Consider the following 9,483-nt stretch of genomic DNA (forward strand, 5'->3'; position numbering starts at 1 on the left):
TCATTTTTCAGTAAATTAGGTGATCTGGGGATTAGTTCTCATTCAGCACTGTCTGCTTAGGAGACCAAATATTTCTAGGCATACAAACAGTTCCCTGGTGGGTAAAACACAGGCTCATTATCCCAAACCCCTTGATTCAATGTCTTATGTTGGACCCATCCAAAGTCCAACCTTACCTCTTGTTTGCATTAATTCTCTACCCTCCACGAGGAAAGACAAGTAAGACACCCCTCCTTCTCCTCTGCTTAGGTCTCATCCCAGCATCTGGAGTGGAATGCAAACCACTTTCTAGCACTTGAAAGATAATTTGATATAGCAGTCTTGGTTTCCAGCTGTTCTGAGTACCTAGCCTGACTCTTCCAAGAATAACATTACCCTGCAAAAGCTAGTTTAACTCCAAATTTAATCTGTAAAATGGATATATTAATATAGCTCCTCCCCCCAAGATAGTTGCAATGATTATAAGACAACAGATACTACAATGCCTGGCACGAGTAGTTTCAAGTCATGCGACTCTCTTCAGTGTGCTAGATAGAGGTGAAACAATACCAACCACGATCTGTCTCACCATATTGTTTATCTCAAAAAGATGACAGTGCTTGTATACATACACCAATGCCTAGTGTCTCTAACCAGTTCCTCCTTACTCGTGAATATTAATTTTGAGCCAAGCTACTGCTTAATGCATGTTCTCAGCACCAAGACGCAAGCAAAGCTGTCAAATGAAAAACAAATTCATTGTCACATAAAAATAACTTACTGAGCAATTTGACCTGACCTCTACATACCAGTCTTGCAGACAACAGAGAGGTGAGTAAAACACTATCACTACCAACTAATTGTTACATATTGTGCTGGAGAAATCTCGAGGTCCTAGGTCCCATGCACCCACATTCAAATCCCAACTATCCCTTTATGGCTGTCATTTAATACCTGTAAATTTATTTCATCTTCCCAATGCTTAATTTTCTCATCTGTAACAATGAAGATGATCCTAGTAGCACCTACACCCAGGATTAAATGGTGCAGAGCCTATAAAATACTCTAGCTCAGGAAGTATCTAGCTTAGAACGTATTCAACCAACTTTAAGTGCTGCTGCTGTTATTTTTGTTATTATTAGCCAACATTGCTACTATTTGCAATCTCATCTTGAATAATTGCATCACAATATAGCACCACAGAGTAGTGAAAGTTGGTAAAAAGAGCAATTGGTCCTTGAAAAGTCACTTGCCCCTTCTGGCTCTTTGTTGCATAAAGAAAAATGAGGCCCAAAGATCCTTCAGCACTCAGTGACTTCATGACATAGAACAAGAACAGAGGATCACAAGCAAATAAAAGAGATGCATGGCAACAAGGAAAAACACCCAGGAGCCCAGAAGGCCATTAATCCTGTTGGAGTCCTGCTCACCTTGGTTCCCTGAATGCCAGTTGTTTTTCCTATGTCTTCCCCTCCTTCCTGCCACCTTCCTCCTCCCAGGGAAACAGAAGTTCCTGAGGGCTAGAAAAGGTCAGAGGGCTGAACTGGCCTGGACAGGAGCCACCAGAGCAGCTTCCTGTCAGGAGTCTTCTATGAGCTGCCACCCACTGCAGGGAAACCCAAATAAAGTCACCTCTCCACCAGAGATCATTTTGCCCTTTAAGGTAAGGTTGTGTTCAGAAGCCAGAATGTATTTATGGCTTGATGAAGATTTCATTCAACCTTTTACGGACACGGCACCAAAGACCTATCCTGGCCCATCTGCTGCTGCTTTCATGGGATGACCTGGACATGGATCCTGAATAATGTACAGTCAGTGAACTTTACTTCTGATAAGTCCTTTTTTGTTATTTTTCTCTTCCTCTATCCCTTAATCACACACAAGCATTCCCTGTCATGACCAAGTATCATTACAGTCTAATCCCATATGTCGTTTCAAAGATGAACTTCAGGGTAATTATCCAAAACAATTATCAAAAATGACTTAAAACATTTTCACATCAAGAAACAAAAGTTTAAACAAGAAATCAGATAAATGTTTATGAGCCCAGAATTTGGAGGGGGGGCAGGGGGTAGGTAGAACCAAGGTTTGAATTCAGAGCTTTGCACTTATAAAGCAGGTGATCTACCACTTGAGCACACCTCCAAACCACTTTTGCTCGGTTATTTTGAAGATGGAGTCTCATGAACTATTTGCCCAGGCTGGCCTTCAACTTTTACAGGTACAAGCCAAGGGTGCCCAGCCCCAGAATTTTATAGACATTTCATTTTATCCTCACAACAGCCTATAAGTAGGTACTGCCTACTTAGCCAGTGATGAAGGCTCAGAGGCATTCTACAACTCACCAAAGGCCCCAGTCACTGGAAGGACAGGCTGACATTTCAGCAGAGAAATCTTTGTGTCCAAAACTACACACATCTTGCCACACCACAGCACAACAGACCAAAAGACAGAGGAATTTCTGGCATTGCTGGGTGATGGAAGGGATCTGGAGAGCCTGGAGAATCTCTTTCACACCCTGAAAATCAGCTCCTAAAATTTCCTTCTCCTGGGACCTGTTCTGGGTCCATGTGTGATTGAGATTGCAAAAAGGACTAACTAGGATATTTTCAATGACAATAGTTGACCATATTTCAGCTTCTCATTCAAAAAGGAGAATGTCCCCAGAGACTTGGGAAAAGGAAGTAATTTTTGAAATACTAAACATATTTCTGCAATTCCAATAGATGGACAGATGTATAAACAAGTAGAACAATAGATAATGAATAGACAGATAAAATATAGATATAGATTTAAAGAGATATGCAAAGATATATAGAGATAGATAGAGAGTTTTCATGGCCCAGGTTTCATGTCAATTAGAAATAATGCAGTGAGACTCAAGAGTGTGACATTGTGGAACCAGCACAGATTTTTATAAGTAGGCAAATCTGACCTTGAGTCATGGTATGGTCATACACTTGTGACATGACTGTTAGCAAATTGCCTAACATTTTCTGATCTTCCATTTTATCTTCTGAAAAATGGAGAAGATAATATCTCTCTTTACAGAGTTATTGAAAGGATTTGGAATTGCTCATGTAAAATATTTAACAGTGCACTGAGTTAGTAGATGTTGAGTGAATAGAATTATTATGGTTTTTGTTTGAAATAATAATGACGTCAAGAAGCTGTTCACAGCATCCAGACATACATGTCCCCAGGCTGAACAGAGGCCAAGAAATAATCTACCCCTTCCATTCTTATCTCTCAAAGGATGTCTTTGGGGAACTCCAAAGTCCATGGCAGTTACAAAGTAAAGACAGACATTTTTACCAGCCGAAGAACAGCTGTTCTGATCTCTCTGCGAGACATCTACCTTAAATCCCTTCATTGACCACTCATGCTTACAAGTGAGGTGACATTCAGACCTTCATTGTGGCTGGCCTTTGTCATGTCTGTGGTGTTCACCCCTTTTTTAACAGACTCTCTAAATTTCGGGTGCTTCCCACAATCAGAACATAACCTCCCAAGTTACGAGCTGGAATACACCCAGTATCTCCTGCCCCAAGCGTCAGCATTTGACCTGGACCCCTTTCATGCACATGTTTGAATTCACTTTGAAAGACAATGACCTAAAGATCTAGGATCTGTGTGGAAGCTGTTTTCTGGCTGAGGGTGGAGAAGAGCAGAGAAACTTCAAGGTCTCTGAGACAGCAGCAGTGGGAATTCTGGGGGTCCAGTCCTGGTGCAAACAGAAAGATCCGTGCTAGAGCCAAATATTTCAATGATGGCTCCTTCCAGAAGCCCAGTTCCCCCCAGAGATTCTGTAAGATACTTAATGTCCTTTAGCAAATTCATTTTCTGCATATACAGCAGCATCTAAGATGCTTAAAGGATGCAAACCTCCTGCCTGCCAGGCTAGCAAAACAAAACCTGCTCAGACTGAACATACCTCACATCATTATCTCACCCCTCACTTAGACTGGGACCTCATGAGCCTGAAACATGCTACACAGAAAATGAATAGGTGTAGAAATAAAATGAAGTGAGTCCTTGTTCTCTGGTTCCATCTTGGGTTCTGAGACCTAGTACTAAAGAAAAAAAAGAATGGTTCCCACCCCATATATTAAATAAGTCTTGACAGTGCAGTGGGCTGTCTTTGTGACTCAGAAGCTGGCTCTGAAGATCATTTCTCTGAAGGAGTTTCCAGAAATGGCTGAACAATGGCAGCATCACTAGAAAGAAGTCTGTCACCTCCCACAGAAGTGACTTTGAGGGACAACATATTTTTGAATTTGCAATTTTGGAAAGTTTGCTAAAACATCACTTCCATTATGGGGTGTAGCAGAAAGCACTGAGTCAGGAAAGCAGAATTTAATTCTAATCCTCCTACCAACATCTTAGCTGTTTGAGTAATTTCCCTTCTCTGAACCTCAGTTTCCCTGTCTGTAAAATTAAAGGGTTGATTTGCTCCCCCACTGCCTCTTTCAGGATATTTCTCCTGCAAAATGCTGGCTCTTATAGTGTCTATGCCATTCAACTAAGGTAGCCAGGCATGTCTGTACAGGTGGTTCATGTAGATTGTCCTGACCAAGAATGCTCATCCAAGGGGTGAGTAAAACCCAGCCCATGACCTCCACTGTGCATCCTGGGGAGGGGCTGCTTCTACTCAGGGAAGATATTTTGTCCTAATTTGCACAAAGGTATCATATGAACTAGCCATGGTCCTGATTTCATATCTTTGATATGCTCTTGGAAGCATTCTTTTCATCATGCCTCTTCTACCACTGCAGACTTTATCTCCTGGTTGCAATCACATTCACTGCCCTCTTCCTACACTAATTCTCAAAGCTTTGGTCTCTGTATGTGCAACTTGGTCTGACTTGTTGACATTCTCCACCCGAACAACCTTTGACCTCACTCCAATACAGTCACCTCCTGAACATTCACACCATAGACTAGCGTAACCATAAATCCCTTTGTCCACAGCCTTCCCTTTGACCTCTACTTCTGACCCTTCCTGCTCACTTGTTCTACTACCCTCACTCCCATATTTCTTGTCCCTTATCTTGACCAATAACCCATTAATCTCATCACATGTAAACCCACCAGCAGCCACCTTTTGTCTTTTCTTCATTACACAAGTTCTCTTTCTTTATAATTACCTTGCAAACCACCTCAACACCATCAAGTCGCTCTCCTTGGTCACAACCACACTGCAAAACTCAAGCATTTGCTGAGTACTGTCTCTGTGCCTATCACACTGGAGCTAAGTGCTACCAGAGAAAAATCACACAACCTGGCTAAGAGATCTCACTCTAAATTCATGGACACAAATCTCACGTGGAGAGTCTGCACTGGATACTTCCCTAGGAATTTTGCTTTTTTCATTGCCCAAGATAAAACTTTATTTCTTCGAAACTTTCTGAACCCCTTTCCTTACTGCATGCTCAGTTGCTGACTTCATAATTCATTTATGAATTAGAAGTCTTAAAACCAGAACTCCCTCATCTTTCCATCACAAAGTTCTACTGACCTATCTGCAATGTGCCCTGGCTCACATCCTTTCCGTCCTCAAAGATTTTTCTCCAATATCTCTTCTCCATTGAAACAAGATCCTTTTTATGGCTCACTGTTGCTCTCACCATATCATACCTGAAAAGACCTTGGTTTTTCCTAGATCACTGCTAGCACACAAACATGCCCTGTACCTCCAGTTTTTTTCTTAATGCCTTTCGCTTTATCTCTTATCCCTCTCTAGCTACAGCCCATTTTCTGTTTATCTTTCTAACAAAACTTTTTTTTTTCATTTTTCTTTTATTATTCATATGTGCATACAAGGCTTGGTTCATTTCTCCCCCCTGCCCCCACCCCCTCCTTTACCACCCACTCCACCCCCTCCCTCTCCCCCCCTCAATACCCAGCAGAAACTATTTTGCCCTTATTTCTAATTTCTAACAAAACTTTTGAAAAGAGTTGTTTCCACAAGCATTCTCCTATCCTATTATCCACCCTCCAACTCTCTCCAGTTTGTCTTCTAGCAACACAGTCCATTATAACTACCTGGCCCACATCATCAAGGACCAATCCAGAGGGCAGTTCTGGTTCCCTCTTAACTCACCTCTCACTAGCACTTTTCAGTCGCAACTCTATGATGCTCAGATTTTTGTTATCAGTCCAGACTCTTCAAAATACACATCAGCTTGTACAGCTTGTATTCTTGAACATTCTCTCTCTCTCTCTCTCTCTCTCTCTCTCTCTCTCTCTCTCTCTTTCTCTCTCTTCTCTCTCTCTCTCTCTCCTCTCCATCCAGCCTTCCCTTCCCTATCTCCCTGCCTCACTAATTTGTATCACCCTCTTCCAAATTATTCAAGTCAGAGAGCTTGGATAATTCCCTCTGTCACCCACATCTAGGGATTCAGAAGTCCTGCTTATTCTGAATCAAAAATGTGACTCAAATCTGCCTCTCTTCTCAGTCTCTATGGACACTACCATCACCCCTCATCTTGGCCTCTGAAGTAGCCTCCTAAATGGTCTTTCTGCTTTCCTTCTTGCTTCCCTTTAATTCATTCCCTATCCAGTAGCCTGAGTGATGTTTTAAATGCAAATTGAATCATGTCATTTTTTCTGATGGCTTCTCATAACACTTAGAATAAAATCAACCTTCTTGGCATGGTCTTCAAAGTCCGGTGTGAGATTGCCCCTGCTTATCTCTCTAACTTTGTCTACTGCCACCCTCTCCCTGGCTTCCTGTCTATTAGCCTTCCAGTTGCCCTAACAATAGTTACAACCTACTGAGATCTTTCCTGCTTTGGTCCTACATTTACTGGTTCCTGAGTCTGGATCCCATCACATGGCTGCACCCTCTAATCCTTCAGGTATCCACTGGGAGTTTATCTTCCAAGGTGACCTTATCTGTAGCTATACTCAATATCATTTTCTATCTCAGATGATATTTCCTTCACAGAATTTTCCATAATTAGCCATTTAATATGTTTGTTTAAGTACCTACGTATTGTCTACCTACTCCTACAAAAATACTAAGTTTGATAGGAGAAGTTTGATGACTGAGTGACTGGTACAAATTAATGTTCAATAAAAATTTGTTGACTCATGAACAAATCATTCTGACTCATTCTCTCCTTTATTCATACTCCCTTGCATGTATACCATATACATAAGATATCTAGACCTGTTCCTCAAATTTTCCATATCCTTCTTTACCCTCTTACCTTTGTTCTCATTGCCTCCTCAGTCTGGATGCCTCATATCACCCCCATATTTAAGTTACCAACATCCTAGTCATTCTTCAAGGGCCACCTTCAGCCCTAAAGTCTGAAATTCCACCATTAACAATTCTTAGAATCATAAAATGTTAAGTCCTTAGGGATAGCTGTCCAAAATTTGCCACTTCAAGTATCCAGAGTGCTACACTGAGGGAAATGCTGAAGTCTAGGGCTATAAACAAACAGGAGAGACCAAAATTTGATCTACTATAGCTCAGATCTTGAATGTCCCCCAAAGGCATTAAACTCTTTGTCACAAAGATGAAACTATTAGGAGGTACTGGAACCCTTAAGAAGTGAGATCTTGTGGGAGGACCTTAGGCAACTAGGAATATGTTCTTGAAGGAAATTGTGGGGCTCTGACTCATCCTGTTTTCTCCTTGCTCCCTGGCCTATGATCTAAATTAAGTTTTTCTCTGCCACATGCTCCCACCATGATGTGCTGCCTTACCATAAGACCAAAGAAATAGAGTCAATCAGTCATAGACTGGAACCTCCAAAACCATGAGTTAAATGAAATAGTTCTATTTATAAGTTAATAGGAAGGTATATGTGTGATCTGTTCAATCTCCTCATGTTACAGTTGGAGAAACTGAGGTTCCAGCAGGTAACATGATTTTTTAGAGGACACAAGTAGTTGGAGACAGTACTGAGAAAAAAACTTGCCTCCCTGGACCACCAGTCTGAAGTTACATCATCTGCCTTTCTATCCTACAAACAGAGAATCTAAGACTCTCACAGGCTTGAAAACTATAGAGATTGTGAATTTTGAATTTTAAAACTATTTGGTCTTTCTTTTGCAGCAAACTTCTGACCAGTTTGATGTTATATACAAACTTTTATTAAATATTTCTAGTCGTATTGTATTTTTACCACCACAATAAAAAATATTTTAAATACAAGAAGAATTACCAACCATCACACTCCCCAAATTGAGCACTCCCTTCTTCTTCTTCCTTGTGCATTCTTTATTAATGTAGAGATCCATCATGCCCTCTGAAGTGGAAAGTTCAAGTCACATTCTTTGTAATAGCAGAGGGGAAAAGAAAGAACATAAGAAAATTAAAGTCTATTGATTACCTCTAATGTGCTGGAGGAGATTGGTTGCCACTGGAAACATTACCTCATATAACCTTCCAAACGATCCTGTGAGGTGACTACTTTCATTATTCTGTTTGACAAAATATAAAACAGCCCATTTATAAGCATTGTGTCCCAGATCTTCACTCCTCTGAGTATGGTCCATGGACCAACAGCATCTACCATTGATGGAGGTCCTTTAGAAACAAGATGCTTAGAATGCTCTCATGATCAATTAAATCAAAATCAGTATTTTATTAACACCATACCCTTTGATCCTTCCACACACAAAAGTTGGGGAGCAATGTTCTAGATGATTCAGACAAATAAGAGATGAATTAGAATTTGAATTAGAGCTCTTTGTATTCTTAACAGAATGAGCAACAGAGACAAAAGCATTACAGTTTTAAAGAAGACAAATTAAGCTGTCACTAACACAAATTGTACACACCAACACAGGCAATGGTAACTGCTATCTACTCTGATAAGTATCCCTTCTAAAACTATCTACCATATAGAAAAGAAATAGTTGGTGATATGAAAAGCAAGTAGGCAGACTTAGGAATCAAGTGAACCAAGCCAATCAACTTAGCCACTACTTAGCAAAGTCATTAATAAAGTCACCTATCCTCCTAGGGGCTCACTGTCTTCACTAATGAAGTAGGAGGGTCAGAACAATCCCTTCCATATCAATTATGCTGTTTTTTCATGCCAATACATTGTGCGTCCTGCATTCCTGACACAATTAGAGTGGAAACCACTTCCTTCTCCAGCCTGCAACATTGATTTTTAATGAATTCCTTTGGTAATTGCTGTTTTTCTCAAACATACAAATAGTTTTTTATTAGCACAGAAAATAACCACCACTTTCCAGGGGCCCTGACAGCCTGACAGCACCCCTAATACAGAGCTTGCAGCCAGCTGGATCCCAAAGCTCAAGAGCTTCCAGGTCTCATCCAGGAAACCAGCTAGCCACCATATTGGTGTATCCCCATTTTTCCTAGGGGCAAGGGTTACATCCATGCTCTTCAATCCTGGGACTTTGGGATTATAATCCCCAGACTAGGGTCACTGTTGTTCTGCTACTAAAGAAGATCAGACCCAGCCCCCCTAGAGTGGAGCTTTGTCATCCAAGGCTGCTTGATCCCATCATACA

Source organism: Castor canadensis, chromosome 1 (genome assembly GCF_047511655.1).
Source record: "Castor canadensis chromosome 1, mCasCan1.hap1v2, whole genome shotgun sequence".
NCBI lineage: Eukaryota > Metazoa > Chordata > Mammalia > Rodentia > Castoridae > Castor > Castor canadensis.